The 19,859-nt window shown below is 38.5% G+C and overlaps 1 protein-coding gene across 2 annotated transcripts in view; it reads right to left on the reverse strand.

Moving 5' to 3' along the window:
• Positions 1-19,525, reverse strand: part of RNF13 (ring finger protein 13) — a 120,364-nt gene extending 100,839 nt beyond the window's left edge. For both annotated transcript variants that reach the window (XM_070374778.1, XM_005906287.2), the window contains exon 1: positions 19,368-19,525. The gene's annotated coding sequence lies outside the window, so the exon portion shown is untranslated. The remainder of the gene's footprint in view (positions 1-19,367) is intronic.
• Positions 19,526-19,859: the final 334 nt, after the last annotated feature.

Genomic DNA, 19,859 nt, shown 5'->3' on the forward strand with positions numbered 1-19,859 from the left:
CACATCAAAAGAGTATGTACTATAGAAAGCACTAACAGAAAAAAATGTGAAACAGCTAGTTAACTATTTTACTGTAAAATTTACAATAGCCAAATCACATTTTAGTAAAGACTTGTAAAAAAATTTTAAAACCCAATGTGCTCGTCATGTTGTTTACCTATATATCATACTATAAAATTTCCTCCAGACCAGTGTTCTCAATTCATACAAGTGAATATATCAATAACTTCATAATATGACTTCTCAGAGTTCAACTGAGAACTACTGAACATATCTACAGAAATGGTTGAGACACTATCACGAGCAAAAGTGTTACAAAGGGGGAAAAAATGACAACATCAGGGCTTAACTTTTTAAGCAAAAATAAGATACTCAATAGTTCTTTGCAGAGGAGCTGAAGGTTGCCCGGCTAATTTCTTTTAACATGAAGTCATCTAAACTAAAAGCAAGCTTCACGTAAGATTTTTTACTTTTACTGTTAATCAATGCAAGCTTTTTTCAGATTCCATGACAAATTGATTTTTCAAACAAATGAAACAAACCAAAACTTTAAGAGGTAGGCAAACAGGTTTCTCCCTCTGGGACTCATACAAACTATTCCCGTTGTTTAGTGTGTACCATGATCCCCAAACCAGACAAGGACAACACGTATATGCAAAAAACGTTATAGGCCAATAGACAGGTAGATAAAACACAGATACAAAATCCTCTACAATATTTCAGCAAACTGAATGCAGCAACATTTAAAAACATATTCAAACCATATTGATTAAAACCATAATGAAGTGGAATTTATTTCAGGGAAGAAAGAATGGTTCAACATCTACAAATTAATGCAATTACATGATATTAATAAATGAAAGATAAAAGTCATTTGATCATTTCAACAGATACAGAAAAAGCATTTGACAAGATTCAAAACTCATTTACATAAAAACTCAATAAAATAGGGGTAGAAGGAATGTATTTCAACATAACAGAGGTTATAAAAAACAAATCCACAATTAACATCACACTCAACAGCAAAAAATTCCTGAAAGCTATACCTCTAAGATGAGGAATCAGACAAAATGCCCACTTTTGCCACTCTTATTCAACATAGTACTGGAAGTCCTAGCCAGAGCAATTAGGCAAGAAAAAGAAATAAAAGGCATCCAAACTGGAAAGGAAGAAGTAAAACCATCACTATTTGCAGATGACATGAACACAGGATATGAAGCAACATCTTTCCAAAGAAGACACACAGATGACGAAAAGGCATATGAAAAGACGATCAACGTCACTAATTATCAGGGAAATGCAAATCAAAACCACAATGAGATAACACCTCACACCCATCAGAATGACTATTATCAAAAAGGCAAGCAATAATAAGTGTTAGTGAAGACGTGGAGAAAAGTGAACCCTCAAACACTGTTACTGGGAATGTAAATTGATGCAGTCATTTTATGGAAATAATATGGAAAATAATATGGAGAGGCCTCAAAAAATTAAGAGAACTACCATATGATCCAGCTACACTTTTGGATATTTATCCAAAGAATATGAAAACACTAATTCAAAAAGATATATGCACCCCTATGTTCACTGCAGCATTATTTATAATAACCAAGATATGAAACAACCTAAATGCCTAGCAACACATGGATAAAAAAGATTTGGTAAGCATACAGAATACTGCTCAGCCATTAAAAAAAAATGAAGTCTTACCACTTACAACAAGACACATGGACCTTGAGGATATTATGTAAGTGAAATAAGTCAGATGGAGAAAGAGAAGTACTATATGATTTCACGCGATGTGGATTGTAACTAACTAAAGGAACAAACCAAATGAAGATAAAACAAATGCACATTACGGAGAACCGATCAGTAGTTACCAGAGTGGAAAGGGGCTGAGGAAGGACAAAATGGGAAAATGGGTCAAATGAAGGTGACAGATGAAAACCACACTTTCAGTGGTGAGCATCCTGCAGTATGTACAGAGATCGAAAAATGATGTAAGCATGAACTATAATGTAAGCATAATCCAATGTTACCTCAATTTAAAAATACATCGACAGAATATAATCAAGGATACTATTAAGTGGCAAAAAGTCAGGTCCTGTTCTTCCTCCAATCTATTACCTCCCTTGTCCTTATACAGACATAAGCAGTGAGTTATCCTTTTGGATAATAAACTTTATTGAGCATTATGCATTAAAGTAGAATTAAATTTTTGCATGGGCATATAATGTAGTTCCCTACAATAAGGAAAACAAATCACAGCTGTATGACTAATACAGATGAATTGCATAAGAATAACCCTGAGCAAAGGAAGTAAGTCACAAAAAGGCAAACACTATGATTCTACTCACATGAAGTTCTTTAAAAGACAAAACAGAAGATATTCTGTATAGATTCATATTTAAGAGGTAAAAAGGGAAAGAAAAATGAGGACATTATCATCATAAAAATCAAGATTGTGATACCTTGAGGGCAAGAAAGGTAAGGAAGCAGGTGTGACCAAGAAATAGATGCTTCTGGGATGCCAGCAATAGTCCACACCTCAACCTGGGCTGTGATGAGATGGGAATTTGCATTAATTGTTCTTGAAGCCATATACAAATGTTTTATGCATTTTCTTCTATGATATCAAATTTTTTTTTTTTTTTGCCACGAAATGCAGTAAGTGGGATCCTAGTTCCTCAATCAGGGATAAAACCATGCCCCTCACATTGGAAGTTCGCAGTCTTAACCACTGGACCACCAGGGAAATCTCCCTCTATTTTTAAAAGGAAAAAAAGCAAAAATAAAGCAGCTTGCCTTTAAAACAAGACTGTTTTGCTTTGTTTTTCTGACGACATGGAAATATTATGAAAGCTAGCAAGCAGAAGCCTATCAAGATCACACATACCGAATCAACAAACAACAAGCAACTACTAAAAACCAGACATGTTCAACCCAGAGTTGTTATCTTCTCATTCAGTGGATGTGAGATGGGATCTAGTAATGTGTCTATTGGAGAAGGCAATGGCACCCCACTCCAGCACTCTTGCCTGGAAAATCCCATGGATGGAGGAGCCTGGTGAGCCGCAGTCCATGGGGTTGCACAGAGTCGGACACGACTGAGCGACTTCACTTTCACTTTTCACTTTCATGCATTGGAGAAGGAAATGGCAACCCACTCCAGTGTTCTTGCCTGGAGAATCCCAGGGATGGGGGAGCCTGGTGGGCTGCCGTCTATGGGGTCGCACAGAGTCGGACACGACTGAAGCGACTTGGCAATGTGTCTATAGTACATATCATCCAGGGGCTTGTGGTAAAAATAAATATTCCCAGGTCCCTCCCCAGAGATTCAGACAGAAGACTTATAATTTTACTTCTTAAAAACGTCCCCTAGTGAATCCACATGATCAAGCCAAATCTGAAAAACACTGTTCTCAACTATAGATTGGCAAGTACTATAGCAAGTCATTATTTATAAACTTCTTGTAACTCAAAGAGGAGTGGGGTAGAGGGTCAAATTAGAGCAAGAAAAAGGAGAGAGAAAGGAAGGAAGGAAGAGAAAGAAGGCAGGGAGGGAAGTAGGAACGTAAACAAAAAATAAACATATTTCTCTTCAATACCACCGCTGTCACCAGTGCCAGTGCCAACCCCAGCAACAAGCCACGCAGCAAACAAGAAAGACAATCGACAATGAATTGCTTTCATAACATTAGACTCTTAAGCATCATTTGGAGAAACATTCTAGAAAATTATGGTTTTCCAGGGTATCAAATCAGGCCCAGCAGAGACTTCCCTGGTGGTCCAGTGGTTAAGACTGTGAGCTTCCAGTGCTCAGACTCCATGCACCCTGGTCAGGGAACTAAGAGTTCACATGCTACAGCTAAAGACCCCACACGCTGCAACTAAAACTGAAGATCTCAAATGCCACAACCAAGACCGGGCACAGCCAAATAAATATTAAAAAATATTTAAAAATATATGCATCAATACTTCATGCCTACTGTATCTACACTTCAAAATATCAATCTTCTGAATCAAATTTTTTTTATGATGCTTCACACAAATATCAGTATCACCACTATACACAGATCAGTAGAAAACTTACTAATTTTGACATAAACGCTCTGCTAAGTATTTGATATGAATGTTTTTCCATCTAATCCTCAGAACAACCTTGTCAAGTAAAACAAAAACACTGCAGGGAAAAGTAACTTGCATTTTCATTCCAGTTTCCTATTTTAGGGGACTCAATTTCTAAGTGTAAATACTAGAATAAATGAACCAATTCTCATATCCATTATTCCCACTCTACCCTTTTCCTTTAATTTATGCATAATTTCTGAACAAAAAGCTGAGCATGCCCAATGCCCCATACATTGTTTGGGGCATGAAATTTATCCTACTAAATCAATGGTGTAAGAGTACGGGGTGCCAGATCAAGGCGTCCTATTCCCACTGATGATAACAACTGCTTCTTAAAATATCACTTCAAGACTCAGTTCTTGGCTTCTTTTCTGTATTACTGTTAAAAATATTTCATGTTTACCTTAATAAGATGCATAAATACTATGAAATAAAACAACCTGTTAACATGTATGTGTAAACTTTGGGTGGTGGGACTCTCATGATTTTATTTTACATTTACCTGCACATTTCAACATAAACTTTCTAAAGTTTATTTCATTTTATATAACATATACCAAACAAAAACATTAAGTTCAGTATGGCAATGGTTTCACTGTTATACAAATACGTCAAAGCTAATAAAAGCATAAGCTTTAAATATGTATTATTTGCCAGTTGTAAGTCAATAAAGCCATTTGTAATGTTTTAAAGAAAAATAATTATAAATTCTGATGGGAAAAATAAGGCTGAGGGAGAGTACCCAAAAAGACTAAACCTGGGAGAAGGGTCCCCTCCTCAAACCCGGAGCTTTTCACTGGCGAAGGTACGGTTGCAGCACACGGATAACAGAGGATTTCACCAGACTGTGCAAAGCAGAGCTGGTCCAACGCTGCCAGACAAGCAGGAAACCACTCTCTGGAGCGCAGGTGTCATGAGGCTGCTGAGCAAGTGTGCAGAGGTAATCAGGACACTGCTACAGGCACAAGACCTGGAATGCATAGTACTCATGTGAGGAGAACTGCAGGAAACAGTTCCCTGGGTAAAAGCAAGCCAAGGTTGGTGCACAGGCATGCAGACGGAGTCAAGGCACTGCCTGCACAAGGCCTGACGTACATGGTGTCCACTTTAGAAGGGCCATGGCAAGGCAGGTCTGGACCAGGACTGCAGGACCAGTGAGGGCCTGTTTACTCTGGGCATGTGGCTGAGGCAGAGCACAGATGTCCCCAGGGAATGGGAGAGGGGAACAGGATACACACAGCTCTGGAGGAAACTAGGAAAGGAACACTAGGAAACTAAGAAGGAAAAAAATCCCTTCCCCTCCAGCATCCTGACCCCTGTAGCACCTAGTAAAGCTTAACATCATGCTCTTTGTAAAGGAGAAATGGTTAGAGTGCAGTCCATTACTGCAGAGCAGGTACTGAAGGGTGAATCTGGAGCAGAAAGAAAATGAATTGATAATTTACACAGTTATCTTTCTGCTCTTAACAGTATTTAAGTGAGACAGCGCTTCTCTCACTCAGTAACAGGGAAAAAGGAAAGCGAGTACATGGCCATGAGTGTTCATCATGGCCACTGGTGCAGAATCTGAAAGAGCACCCACAGTCTTTGACGTATCACTTATTTTTAAAAGTCACACAAATTTCTTATTCTAGTCTAGGTTATTATCCATGTATGTTTTAAAACAAAATGTTTTAAATTATGCAACAACTGATTGTTAGGCTTATCAGCTTCTAGGGGTTGCCCACGTTCCTTCGCTCAGGTGACCCATGCCCCATCTTCAAAGCCTGCAATGGTATATCGATTCCTTCTCATATCACTTCATTCCAAACTCCTCCTCTGCCACTTTCAGGAAATCTTGTGATTACACTGGGCCTATGTGAATAACCCCCAGCTTCCCTGGTGGCTCAGTGGGAAGAATTCACCTCCAAACGCAAGAGACACAGGTTTGATCCCTGGGTCGGGAAGATCCCCTGCAGAAGGAAATGGCAACCCAGTCCAGTGTTCTTGCCTGGAAAATCCCATGGATAGTGGAACCTGGCGGGCTACAGCTGATGGCATTGCAAAAGTCAGATATGACTTAGCGACTAACCAACAAAAATCAAATTATGTTTGAGCATGTCTCTGTTTCCTGGCACAAGATTTTCTTGTCCCATCTTGCACTTTCCTTGCTGTAGCCCCCAAATCAGTCATTTCTCAAAGGAAGATATCCTTGTTTGTAGGAATCTTACACTAAAGTTTCTGGTGAGTACAGAATATGAGGTTAACAAATTACTCTCAAATGATTAAGGAAGGAAAGAAAAGGTTCCTGTACTGTTCTAGAAACGAGATCATTTCAAAATTAAAATATACACATACATATTTTACATTAATCAACACAATTTCTTCCAAAGCTCAAAACAAATTATTTGAGGCTTGTCTAAATACTAGCAGTACAGATGAATGAAAATTTACCAGCTATAAAAATCACTGTGATTCCTCTCAGAACCTGACAAACTGAACTCAGCTTTTGAAGTTGGAACTGCAAAGACTATGAGGAGAGCTGTAAAATACAGATCAAAGTTCTCCGCCTGGTAAATCCACCATTTACTGATTTAAGTTAAGGCCACTGTAATCAGCTTCTAATCCTTATACATTATTCATTATATTGTTATCTAATAAAATGTTTATGGTTTTTTCTAATATTAAAAATAATGCTCAGTAGAAGATATGAAGAAAATACTGATTACCCAAAGGTTAACATTCACAGATGACAGGAGCGTTCGTCCTCATGTGCTGCGGTTCATTCTCCCAGGTCCCTACACACCCTCGCTCTCCAACCTTTCAGCTCTCCTTCCTCACCACCACCCAGCCGACCTAACATATTACGGCACAACAGCAAGAGCCCTGTGATCGATACACTCCTTAATCAGACACCACAATTTCTTAAACGTCTACTCCCTTATTCTGTATCGCCCACACCATTCACATGGGCTCTACTTCTCTGATCCAACCACTACTAGCAGGTTTTTTTCCAATCCATATTTTATTATCATTTTTATACTTATTGTATGATTTGTATGCTTTTTTATTAAAGTTGTATCATTTTCCCTTGTTATTAAAACTCTTCATAAACATTTTGTTAATAGCTGCTGACTGTTACATTATATGGCTAAATCATGACTTTCTCTAACTATCCCTCAACTGTTTAATATTAAGTTGAATTTACCTATTGCAATTATAAATAATTCCATGATAAATATAAATCTCTTTCCATATTTCAGATTGTTTCCTTAGTATAGATTTCTAAATGTGGAATCAATATGCCAAGGAAACAATCTAAAACTTTATATATGTAGCCAAATTGCTTTCCAAAGAGAATATTCCTATTAATATTTATAATTCCAAATAAATGTACATTTCAAACACTGATTTTCCTTTTCTCATCTTTGTTGGTGTTAGATAATAAGTTACATATGCTGTAAATGATTTTTTAAATGCCTGGCTATGTACTTAATATGCATTATTTCTTTTAATAATCCAAACAGTATCAATAGATGGTGGAAGGTCTTACTATCTTTCCACAAATATAGGCAACTGAGAATTAGATACATAACTTTAAGTGCTTATAGCAGTGCTGAGGATATAGCAAGCACATTAAAAGTATTCACTTTCTTAAGTAACTTGCCCAGCGATGCTTATCTCTTAAATAATGGTGCTACGATTCAAATACAGGTGAATATCATGAAATGCCAGCCCTTTCAGACCTTCTGATTACTGTATAAATTTGCACTTATTTAATTATGTGTGAGATTGAAATTGTTCATATGAAATTTGAACAGATGAAATTGTTCATAATGAAATTTTAAGGCTAAATATTTGAAACCCTCTTTCAAGGAAAACTAAGAAAGGTAAACTAATGTATATAAATGATCATTTACATATTCAAATCAGCTACCATTTCAAGGGCTTCCCTGGTGGCTCAGTGGTAAAGAATTCACCTGCAACATAGGAGATGCAGATTCAATCCCCGGGTCAGGAAGATCCGCTGGAGAAGAAAGTGGCAACCCACTCCTGTTTTCTTGCCTGTATACTGAATACTCCTGTATTTCCACGGATAGAGGGGCTAGTGGGCTACAGTCCATGGGCTCGCAAGAAAAATCAGACACAACTCAGTGGCTAAACAACAACAACCATTCCAACCTTATTTTTATTATTCATGGATTTCTGAATTAGATTTAAAGATAAATATGGTTTATCCCTAAGGCTTTCTCCATAACATCAGAATTCAGTTGCAAAAAAATTAACTTTAAAAATAAATATCCCCACCTTTCTCCAAGCTTAAAGAAAATAAAATATTCTTATCTATATTATAATGACCAAGGGTATGTAATCTGATACCAGGAATGCAAAAGTGTAAGTAGATAATCATTCAACACTATGCTAAAAGGACATCCCATACTATTAATATTCACAATAATCATACATCATTGAGATTAAAATTCTTTAGTGTTCCACTTCCCACTTTCTTATTTACCTATGTGATCCAGTTTATAAAGTTAAAAAAGAAGGTGAATGACCATTAAAAGAAATTAATGCTACACACAAAAATTAGTCATGCTTCTATATATCAGCAATGAATAATCCAAAAGAAAACAATTGTATTTATAAAGGTATCTGAAAGAATAAAATACCCAGGAATAAATTTAATAAGGAAGTGAAAGACTTGTACACAGAAAACCACAAAACATTGCTGAATGAAATCAAAGACCTAAATAAATGGAAAGATAACCCGTGTACTATAAGACTAAATATTGTTGAGGCGTTCCCTGGTGGCCCAGTGGCTAGGATTCCAGGCTTTTACTGCTGTGGTCCACATTCTATCCCTGGTGAGGGAACTGAGACCCTGCAAGCCACATGGTGTGACCAAAAAAAAAAAGACTACATATTGCTAAGATGGCGATACTACCCAAACCAATCTACAGATTTAATACATTCCTTATCAAAATTCCAACAGCCTTTTTAACGCAGACATGGTTAAGTCAATCGTCAAATTCATATGAAACCACAAGGGGCCCTGAATAGTTCAAAGTAAATTTGAAAAAGAAGTACAAAGCTAGAGGACTCACACGTCCCAATTTTAAAATCTTACTATAAAGCCATAATCAAAACAATGTGGCATGGGCATAAGGATAGACATATAGACCAAAGGAACAGAATTGAGAGTCCAAAAATAAATCCATAGTTCTATGGCCTAAAAGATTGGCAATAAAGGTGCCAAGATCATTCAACAAGGGAATAACAACACTTTCTTCAACAAGTGGTACTGGAACAACTGGATAGTCACATGCAAAACAATGAAGCTGTAACCCTAAATTCACAATATGCAAAATTTAACTCAAAATAATTAATGACCTAAATGTAAGAGCAAAAATGATAAAACTCGTAGAAGAAAATAAAGGAGTAAATCTCCATGATCTTGGATTCCACAATGGATTCTTAAATATGACACCAAAAGTATAAGAAACAAAATAAATTGAGCTTGATCAAAATTTAAAACTTTCATGCATCAAAGGATATTAATGAGAAAATGAAAAGCCCACAAAATGGAAGAAAATACTTGCAAATCATACATCTGATAGGATCTAGTATTCAGAATACATAAAACATAACAATAACAAAAAAACAAAGAATGCAACTAATACATGGGCAAAAAATTAGAATAGACATTTCTCCAAAGAAGACACACAAATGGCCAAACAAGCACATAAAAAGATGCTCACCATCATCAGTCCTTAGGGAAATGTGAATCAAAACCACAGTGAGATACTGCCTCACATTCACACAGAGAGCAATCAGTTCAGTTCAGTCACTCAGTCGTGTCCGACTCTCTGCGACCACACAGACTGCAGCACCCCAGGCCTCCCTGTCCATCACCAACTCCCAGAGTTTACCCAAACTCATGTCCATTACTTGATGATGCCATCCAACCATCTCATCCTCTGTTGTCCCCTTCTCCTCCTGCCTTCAATCTTTCCCAACATCAGGGTCTTTTCAAATGAGTCAGCTCTTCGTATCAGGTGGCCAAATTATTGGTGGTTCAGCTTCAACATCAGTCCTTCCAATGAACACTCAGAACTGATCTCCTTTAGGATGGAGTGGTTGGATCTTCTTGCAGTCCAAGGGACTCGTAAGAGTCTTCTCCAACACCTCAGTTAAAAAGCATCAATTCTTCAGCACTCAGCTTTCTTTACAGTCCAACTCTCACATCCATACAAGACTATTGGAAAAAGCATAGCCTTGATGAGACGGACCTTTGTTGGCAAAGTAATGTCTCTGCTTTTCAATATGCTATCTAGGTTGGTCATAACTTTCCTTCCAAGGAGTAAGTGTCTTTTAATTTCATGGCTGCAGTCCTCATCTGCAGTGATTTTGGAGCCCAAAAAAATAAAGTCTGACACTGTGTCCACTGTTTCCCCCTCTATTTGCCATGAAGTGATGGGACCGCATGCCATGATCTTCGTTTTCTGAATGTTGAGTTTGAAGCCAACTTTCTCACTCTTCTCTTTCACTTTCATCAAGAGGCTCTTTAGTTCTTCTTCACTTTCTGCCATAAATAAGGGTGATGTCATCTGCATATCTGAGGTTATTGATATTTCTTCCAGCAATCTTGATTCCAGCTGTGCTTCATCCAGCCCAGTGTTTCTCATGATGTACTCTGCATATAAGTTAAATAAGCAGGGTGACAATATACAGCCTTGACGTACTCCTTTCCCAATTTGGAACCAGTCTGTTGTTCCATGTCCAGTTCTAACTGTTGCTTCCTGACCTGCATACAGATTTCTCAAGAGGCAGGTCAGGTGGTCTGGTATTCCCATCTCTTTCAGAATTTTCCACAGTTTATTGTGATCCACACAGTCAAAGGCTTTGGCATAGTCAATAAAACAGAAATAGATGTTCTTCTGGAATTCTCTTGCTTTTTCCATGATCCAGAGGATGTTGGCAATTTGATCTCTGGTTCCTCTGCCTTTTCTAAAACAAGCTTGAACATCAGGAAGTTCACAGTTCACGTATTGCTGAAGCCTGGCTTGGAGAATTTTGAGCTTGCTCAAAATTGTGTGAGATGAGTACAACTGTGCAGCAGTTTGAGCATTCTTTGGCATTACCTTTCTTAGGGACTGGAATGAAAACTGACCTTTTCCAGTCCTGTGGCCACTGCTGAGTTTTCCAAATTTACTGGCATGTCGAGTGCAGCACTTTCACAGCATCATCTTTTAGGATTTGAAATAGCTCAACTGGAATTCCATCACCTCCACTAGCTTTGCTCGCAGTGATGCCTCCTAAGGCCCACTTGACTTCACATTCCAGGATGTCTGGCTCTAGGTGAGAGGTCACACCATTGTGATTATCTGGGTTGTGAAGATCTTTTTTGTACAGTTCTTCTGTGTATTCTTGCCACCTCTTCTTAATATCTTCTGCTTCTGTTAGGTCCATACCATTTCTGTCCTTTATTGAGCCCATCTGTGCATGAAATGTTCCCCTTCGTGTCTCTAATTTTCTTGAAGAGATCTCTAGTCTTTCCCATTCTATTGTGTTTTTTTTTTTCCCATTCTATTGTTTTCCTTTATTTCTTTGCATTTATTGCTGAGGAAGGCTTTCTTATCTCTCCTTGCTATTCTTTGGAACTCTGCATTCAAATGGGTAGCAATAGCACTAATTTTTTTTTTTAACTGGGAAAGAACAAGTGTTGATGACAATGAAGAGAAACTGGAACCCTCATACGTTGCTGGTAGGAATGTAAAATGGTTCAGTCACTATGGAAAATAGTTTAGCAAGACCTCAAAAGGCTAAACATAGGATCACCAGATGATCCAGCAATTCCATTCCTTACATATACCCAGAAAAAATGAAAACTAGTTCTCAGACAAACTGTTGTAAATGAATGTTCATGGCAACAATATTCACAATAGTCAACAGATGCAAAGAACCCAAATGTCCTTCAACAGATGCTGTATATATACAATAAAATAATTAAGCTGTAAAAAGGAAAGATTCATACATACAGCAATGTAGCTTGCAACAACCTTGCAGAACCTTGAAAACATTATGCTAAGTGAAAGAAGCCAGACACTAAACCATACATATTGTATGGTTCTATTTATATAAGATTTCCAGAATAAATGAGATCTCCAGTAAATCCATAGAGACAGCAAACTGGTGCTGCCAGGGGCTGGTGGCAGCAGAGAATGGGTACAAGGTTTTAACTTCTAGTAATAAAAATGTTAGATAGAGAGTGGTGGTTGTACAACACTGTGATTTACTAAGTACCACCCAATTATTAACTTTAAAATTGTTAATTTTATGTTGTATGAACTTCACTTCAAAAAATGTTAAGCGATTAGTATTTATAATACTTGTTATATAAACGTATAACTTACAAGCACAATTCTTTTTTGAAGGTCAAATATGTAAATTACAAGGACAGTGATTAGACAAATTATTCTTCAATGAGGTGTTTTACACCTAAGCAAAGCAGAAATTCAACTCCTACTATCTTATGACTTGATTTAGAAATATTTACCTATCAATCAGGTGGGATTATTTTTCCCTGAAGATACATTCCCTCTAAAAGTTTAACTGGATATCCTGATCATTAGAAAATGAGCCCAAACTACAGTCATATTCAATCTAACTTTGACAAAATTTTCTAGCCCCTTAGAAATAACCAAATAAGTCAAATTCTTACCTGACCAGAAGCTCTCTCATTTCAATAAGCAGAATACCTTTAATTTTCAGCTGTCTTCTCAATTTACATTAATGTGGCTATGGACATGAATAAGTTTTAATGTCCGAATATTTTAAGGTTACTGATACCCTAAAACCACACAATTAACATTGTTCCTCAGCATAAAAGACAGAGTTCCTCAAATAGGGTTTATACCACTGAAATAACTGGAAGCAAGATAAATATCTTCCCCATGGATCATTCTCTTAAAAGGAATATAAAAATAGATATAAAGATGCCTGATCACATTACTCCCTGCCTAAAATTCCTTAACAGATTAAACAACTTTTAGAATAAAGTTGAAAACTATAAAGTTCATGAACTGCTCCAGTTTTGTCCCTTGCCATTCCTCCTCAGTCTCCTCTAACCTCTAACTGTCTGAACTTTCTCTTCTCTCAGACTCTCCTTATGTGCCTTCTCTGGGCCACCTCGGTATAATGAAACATTTAATTTGTTCATCACTCCTTGAAGTTAGGGACTATGTGGTTTCAGATTTGAGATACTTAGCACCTAGCACAGTAATCAAAGGCCATTGTAAAACTAAAGTATGAACAACTAGTAACATCCTTTACTGGGGTCTAAAATATTATGGCTTATTTTTCCTTCATAATGGCAAGAGGGGAAACTACATGTTAGGCTATATTTTGCCTTGTTTTTTAAAATTACAATGTAGTCTTCTTAGGAAATAACATCAGATAGGTAGCATTAGTTTTGCAGACATCCTTTTTAAACATCTAGTTTGTTAACTAAAAGCATAAATTCAGTCTGATTATTATTCAATGGAAGTTCATGATTGGCTCTGTTTTATCAATATTAGTAAAGTGAAATGATAGAAGACATTTTGTAAGTCTTAAAAGCAGACTTTTTTAAGTGGAAAATTCAAAGTGCTTCATTTTACAAGTGAGGAAATGAACTGAGAGGTCAAGTTATTTATGCAAAGTCACCAAGCTACTTATTGGGCAAGTTGGGGAACACCCAGATACCCAAATTCTTTTAATGGTGATGCTTTCAGCTACAATATAAATGAAAAAAATTTCACTTCAATCACTTCAAAAATTTCCACTTCAATCTCATAGGCAATGCATAAGCCAGGCAATGCAATTCACAGCACACTTGTCTTTCTTCAATCTAGTGAGCACATGGGTCCCTTAATATTTGTTACACTCAACTGATTCCTCTCTCTTTAAGATCCGGCCCTTGCCTTAACACAACTTCCTTCTCCCCATCATAAATATTTAATGAGTACCTACATTTGCTGAGTATTAAATACATTAAAGTCATTTCATTAGGAAAAGGGGAAATGGGGAGACATGCATGAGTCAGAATGATGCAGTCCCTTCCTTTAAAGTGCTCTACAAAATTAGTTACAATCTGCTACAGTACTCGTACTTTGTTCAGAATCATGACTTTATATTAAACACAGAATACAAGAAAAATCTAATTACTTTCAACTATTAAAATTAACCTTATTTTAAAATAAGCTCCATGAGGACAAGGATTTTTTATTTTTAAATTTATTTTTGGTTCACTAACATACTCCGCATGCCTAGAACACCACCTGATATAAAAAATACCTCAATATTTGTTGAGTGAATGATTGTGATAGAAAAATTCGTAAGTAGTGGAGTCCAAGTAATGTTTCCACCAATGGAGTAACAGATCATGCAAACCTTCCTTGTCTTAATGCTTATGCCTAATGACCAATTTTTTATTTGATTGGCCAGCTACTTGGGCCTTGCATTACAGGAAACTGAAAACAGTTCAGAGATCAGTAAATTACTATACTGCTTAATTTAGTATCATGCCACTACCTAACTGCACCAAACTCTAGAAAATCTGCCAAGAAAGGAAACCACAGGCCATTCTACTTAGATCTGAGCCCTTTTTGAAGTATGCTGCTGCTGCTGCTGCTAAGTCACTTCAGTCGTGTCCCACTCTGTGCGACCCCATAGAAGGTAGCCCACCAGGCTCCTCCATCCCTGGGATTCTTCAGGCAAGAATACTGGAGTGGGTTGCCATTTCCTTCTCCAATGCGTGCATGCATGTTAAGTCGCTTCAGTCGTGTCTGACTCTGTCTGACTCTGTGCGACCCCATGGACAGCAGCCCACCAGTCTCCTCCGTCCACAGGATTCTCCAGGCAAGAATACTGGAGTGGGTTGCCACTTCCTTCTCCATTTTTGACGTGTAAAGGGCCTCTAGGCGTGTTTCTTCCTTGCAACAGGACAGAACTGGTGTTATCATCATCTTACAAAATAAGGAAACTGAAGCCAGAGAATGGGTTCAAAAATTCACAGAATTGCTAGACTTCCTACCACACCAGGCAGCCTTCTCTCATCCTCTGAGCTGCTTCTCCCAGTCTCAGCTTAAGTAGAATACAATCTCTCTAGATTCCCTCTTCATTGCTGACCCATAACAAGCACATAGATTCTCTGATTTTAAAGGTTTTGCTATTAATCAATTCAGGGTAACAAAGAGGGGATGACACAAAATAAGAAATCTGGAGATGTTACAATGCAACATACAACACGTGTGTATAAGTGTCTGGTACTATATAAAAATCACAGCATCTTTCCAAATTATTAATGTGAGAATCCCTAGTCTTCAATTTACTGGCTCTCTTTTGAAATAATAAATGAGAGCCTTGCTAATTTTCCAAAAATTTCCCTCCCCACTACCTTACCCCTATCGTCCCAGGACGCATAAAAACATTACAGGGGAAAAGAGTAGGTAGAACTCTATCTAAAGTGAGAAATCTGCATTTCTGAGGGTCTTCTGGAGTCACATCCCTCCTGTGAAACTGACCCACAGGGGGACTGTGGCTTTAGACAACTTCCTCACAAAGTGAGCAACTGGTCTCTTCTCTTTTTATGAAGTACACAGAGCTCCCATGTTCCATTTTACATTTCCAAACATCTGAACTAATCCTCAGCTCCAAAGCCAAAGACTGTATCATGAATTCTTCTCCTAAATCCCCTTACACCATCAACATCTGTTCATCATAATACGCTCCCCAAAAATAAGGCCCATACTTCTGTGGATTCCCAGGGTCACTTAACATTCTCAACCCAAACCCTTCACAACAACCCCACCATTATCACTTCCTGCCTCAACCACTGTTATTAAACTCCGGGGTATTCCTACCTCCAGGCTTCCATTCCTTCGCTGGACTTTGTTCCAGACTAGTATCTATAAAGAGGGATTCTTCCTCTTTATAGAATCAAGTACAAAATCCTTAACCTGGCTCCTTTAAGGATTCCTGTAAACTCTATCCATCTATCTTTATACCAGCCTGTTCCTTAAACATACTACCTTGACAAATGTTCTCTGCTTTCCTACTTCTATACCTTTGCTTCAGCAGTGTCCTTAGGTGAAATTCTTTCTTCTATCGTCCTCCAGTTGCTAACAATCTTTCAAATGGCCACATCCTCAATATGAAAGGAAAAGGCTGAGGCATATGATTTACTGAACACATTCTCTGTCTAGAACTTTACAAATTATCCTTACCCCACAAAAACATAATGGCTTAATAATATATTTTTGAGGAAGGAGCTGAGGAAACCAAGGATCAAAAGAGCTTACCCAAAGTCATCCAAATTAGCAAGAATCCAAAATAACTCCTCAGCATTTTGTATTTTTTAATAAAACATTATACAAGACAGGCTTTACAATCAGAATGCCTAGATTCAAATTTCAGTTACTCCACTAACAACCTGTGTGAACTCAGAAAGTTATGTATTTTCGATGCCTTCATTTCCCTATCTATAAAAAGAGAATCACAAATATTAAGTGCTTAGAATTGTCTGCCTGTAGTAAACAATGTTAGCTATTATGACTGTGATTGTTATCTATGTACTATAATACATAAACTGACAATACTGATTATACGTTCTCATTGTTCCTAAATTAGCTTTTATGTAATGTAAAAGGATTATGAAAACTAGCATTTTTGGTAAATGCTCAATAAATATTTGTAGAATACATGAATTTTGAAACAATGATTATCCACCATGACCTAATTAAAAGAAATGTCTATTAATTCTATTTCTTCTTTTGAAAAAACTAACAATCCTTAGTTCTTCCCTTTTTTATGTCATGTGAAATTACCATATGCAATGCCATATGGCAGTAATATGTCAAATGGTACAAAACACTACTTTGATCCAAACTCATTTTGACTTCTGCTAAACATTCCCAGATTTCAAAATGTCCAAAACCACACTTTTTACTTAAACATCAACCATTTTTAGGTCATACCAACATGAAATAAGCACACCATGATATTTGACCATGCTATTTCACATATCTTTATGGCAAAAACTATAAACCATAAAATGCCTTCCTATCCAATTTTGTTCAAAGACACAAACCTATCATACCCTTAGTCTTGCCCTTACTTTGCTAAAATTAGTGCCTAGAAAACTTTTGATAAATCTATGTTACTCTGGGATGCAGAAAAACATCAAAGGAAGGGTGATGAATGCCGTAACAGTTAGGCCCCTGCAAAATGCCTACAAGAAATGAGCTTTAAACAAGGATAGATGAGAACTTACTCCCAATCCTTCAATATTAAACGCTGCAAATTAACATTTTTGTCCACATCATTTACTGTTATACACGGAGACACGAAGCTTGCTGGCTTCAAACAAAGGCAGGGGTAAAAAATATATATTATTAAAACAGTAGTTGTCATTCCTTACAGAGAGAATTAACTGCGCTTCTAGCCAACATTTCCAAAAAATAACAACAACAAAAACAACTACTTTGAGGCTTAACTATGTAACAGACATATTTTATATCAATTAATTCTTATAATTCTTCCCTTATTCACAAATCATGTCACAGAATTAGTAAATGGCAGAGCTGAAGGCTGAACCCAGTCTGACTCCCAAATTTGGGATCCAGTGTTTTGCCACAATCCACAATAATACGGTATACATTTACATCTTCCTCTTCACATTCATACATTTTTTAAAACCTGAAACAAAAGCTTCATGAAATAATATTTACTCTTACTCTATAGGATGTCCTATGCTATTTGTTTTTTTCTAACATTAATGTCAATGCACTAAATTGATTTCAAAATTCCCATGAGCCCTGCACTACACTTGTTACTGTCGTTGAGTCTCACCTGACTCGTTGGGACCCCATGGACTGGAGCCCGCCAGGCTCCTCTGTCCACGGGATTTCCCAGGCAAGAATACTGGAGTGGGTTGCCATTCCCTCCTCCAGGGGATCTTCCCCATCCAGGGATCGAACCCGCGACTCCTTCACTGGCAGGAGGATTCTTTACCACTGAGTCACCAGAGACGCCCACTACATTTCTTATCTACTATTTAAAGTTCTTTTAAACTGCTACCATAGAGTTGGGGAACTAAGATCCCACATGCTGTTCAATCAAAAGTACAAAAACAAACAAAAAACCTGCTACTACTGCCCAGTTTTGTTACTCCAAAATGAAGCTAATCTCATAGACCCATTAAAATGTATCCCTAAAAAGATTAAATCCTTGAAAAGCCCTTCCTTAAACCCTGAATTGATGTATCTCTAACTAGAACTCTCCGACAGCACACCCATCTTATTTATTTACATTGTATCAAATACTGCAGATGTTCTCCTTGGAGAACAACAGATCATTGTGGAAAGGAATGCATGAGTTTTCCCTGTTCCTGCAGCATCACTGAGGAACACTTGTCAGGCTAGTTTGGGGTAACAACAAAGAACCTAAGCAGCTGCCCACGGTGCTGAAACTGAAGATTAAACGATGGTTTTGGAAATCTACTATTGCCAAATTAGGACAAAATAGAGGAATTTACCCAAAAGCTGACAGAGAACACTCAGTGACTGCCACCAAATATGCATGAGTGATTCTGGGATCGCTTGGCTTCGGTGTTTGCCCTCTCCCTCTCTGAGATAAAGTCCTGTCATCAGTGCGGGTCAACTCAATAAGCGTCCCGGCAGAGCTGCCAACTTTAGGGGGCAGGGACGTGGTTATCTGTCCCTAGCAGAATCACATCCCACCTTCTATCGAGCTTCCGGGGTGGGGGTGGGGGTGGCAGGAAGGTTAGAAAGAAAAGAGGCGACTGCCCTCTTTTTTTGCCAAAGATTAAAGCCTTCCCACAACTAAATTCAAGTGACTTCGCCCGGGGACGCCCGGAAAGAGACGACTTCCAGACAGCTTCCCAGGCTCAAGACACCTCAAGAGCGGAATGCAAGAAGCAAAACAGATAACCCAACAACTTTAGATACACACAAACTCATGGCGCAGGAATGCATGGGAGACTCGGCCTCTGAGCGCAGCGTTTTATTTTATCTTCTACAAAACAAAACAAAACTAAACTAATTTCCTCCGCACCCAACCTGAGGAGCAGCCAAGAGCACGGCGGCGGGGCCGCCTCGGAGCTTCAGGGCGGGCGAGGGGGTGTGTTCTCCCCGGCAGGCCCCACGGGGGGGAAACCTGCAGTCCGGCCGTCGAGACGCAGGAGAAGCTCTTACCTGGAAGCTGACCTTGCAACACAAACAGGCAACCAGCCGCGTCGCTGCAGAAGTCTCTACCCCGACTTCATGACTGAATCTCCGCACCGACCCCCACAGCCTAGAGTCAGAGCGCGTACGACAACACCGAAGGCGAGGCGGAAGTCCCGCCCCTTGCTCCTCATTGGCCCACACCCGAAGGTAGAGGAAAGCCATTGGGCCATAGAGCTGCTCGCTAAGGCTCCTTCCCACTCTCTCGCCGAGTCTAGTTGCTTGCTCGGGTCCAGCTCGGAGAGATGCCTAGTGCGCGGAGTCGCGTTCTTGGCCTCGTGACCGTTCCTCTCTGGAATGAAAGGGCAGGACAGGGTGGGGCTGGCTTGCGGAGCGAGGCAGAAGGATCTACTTTTGGCGGGGAAAGGGGTAGCATGGCCGAGGGGATTGGCTATGGAATCCTCCAGCGTCCCCGCAGGAGTGGAGGCCGTGGGTCAGGAGGGTATCGGACCGAGCGGCCAG

This window comes from Bos mutus, chromosome 1 (genome assembly GCF_027580195.1).
Source record: "Bos mutus isolate GX-2022 chromosome 1, NWIPB_WYAK_1.1, whole genome shotgun sequence".
Classification (NCBI taxonomy): Eukaryota; Metazoa; Chordata; class Mammalia; order Artiodactyla; family Bovidae; genus Bos; species Bos mutus.